Genomic DNA, 1,536 nt, shown 5'->3' with positions numbered 1-1,536 from the left:
GCGCAAAAGTTTTTGGGGTTTACAAGTCGCGCCCAAGCCTGGGGAAACTTGGGGTTTCCATGTCACGCCCCGGCGCCCAAACCGGGGGAAACTTGGGGTTTCCATGTCGTGCCCCGACCGAAACCGGCGGCGCCCAAGCCTGGGAAACTTGGGGTTTTCGAGTCGCGCCATGACCGAAACCGGCGACGCCCAAGCCTGGGAAAACTGGGGGTTTCCAAGTCACGCCCCGACGCCCAGGCCTGGGGAAACTTGCGGTTTCCATGTCGCGCCACGACCGAAGCTGGCGGCGCGCAAGCCTGCGGGGACTCGGGGTTTTCCATGTCACGCCCAAGCCTGGGGAGCTTGGGGTTTCCATGTCGCGCCCTTGATGGAACCACGGTTTCCGCATTTTACGGCACGAGGGAAACGCGGGGAACTTGGGGTTTCCATGACGATGCAAACCAGCTCGCAAGTCTCAGGAACTTGGGGTGTTTTGAAACCGCTGCCCAAGTCTGGGGAACTCGCTGTTTCCATGTCGCGGCACACCCTGAATCGCCCAAGAGTCTGTGGAACTTCAGATTTCCATGTCGTGGGGCAACGAAGAGTCACCAAAGTCCAGGGAACTCGGGGTGTCCATTTCGCGGCGCGATGAAAACTGCTACCCAAGTCAGCGGACACACACTTGGTTTCCATTTCACGTCACAACAAAAATTGCTACCCAAGTCTGGGAAACGCGGTGTAAGGACCTGCGGTTCGGTTTCTCCCCGTCGGTGCGAAGTGCGAACTCTACGACCCGAATGTGGGAAGGGACATAAGTATAATGTGCATTAGAGGTGGAGTGATGGTTGGTTTATAGCGTGGGAGCGTTTGGCATAACCCACGGGCCGACTCACATGTTGGGGCGACTTGAACGAAGGATTGTTTGCCGACCAACAATAGGATGGCAAGTTTGCGACGTGTAAGGGCGTTTTGGCACGCGGTGGTCGAGTCGGCCTGGGCAGCAACTCGCCCAACCGCTCGTATAAACATGGCAAGGCGTTGGAGCATTTGGCATTCATTCGAAGATGGACATTCGAACATGAGCATTCGGTGATCAAGAAAAAAGTGCGAAGTAGTGGAGCAGGTCGGAAAAGAGGCGCGGGCATATATGAACCCGCTCTTGGGCAAGCACACACAATACACACAAGGTTCGGTTCTCGGGTGAGGGCATGGGTAAGGAAGGCACCCGTTGTTCGGTGTGACACGGGGTGTCTCGGGTAGGTCGCTTGCCCGTCGTGGAAGAAGAAACGCGGAGGTGTCTCGGAGTGACTCGGGTAAGTCACCCGCCCGTCGTGCAAAAGGAAATGCTGGGTGACTTGGGTGAGGTCGCCCGCCCGTCGTGCAGCAGTAAACGAGGTTTGGTCGACGAGTACGGTTGGCAGCTCGTGTGAGGGCACGCCCGCCCAGCTCGGGCAAGGAACTCGGTTGGCACACAGAGGTGTTGCCTATTTGTAAAATTGGCTAAGTATGAAACTTGGTGTTTACCAAGTATACTTGTAAAGCCCCGTAAACATTGTA

Source organism: Pinus tabuliformis, chromosome 7 (assembly GCF_031772625.1).
Source record: "Pinus tabuliformis cultivar Carrire ecotype Pingquan chromosome 7, CPIR1, whole genome shotgun sequence".
Lineage (NCBI taxonomy): Eukaryota > Viridiplantae > Streptophyta > Pinopsida > Pinales > Pinaceae > Pinus > Pinus tabuliformis.
Note: the sequence above shows the minus strand (reverse complement) of the source record.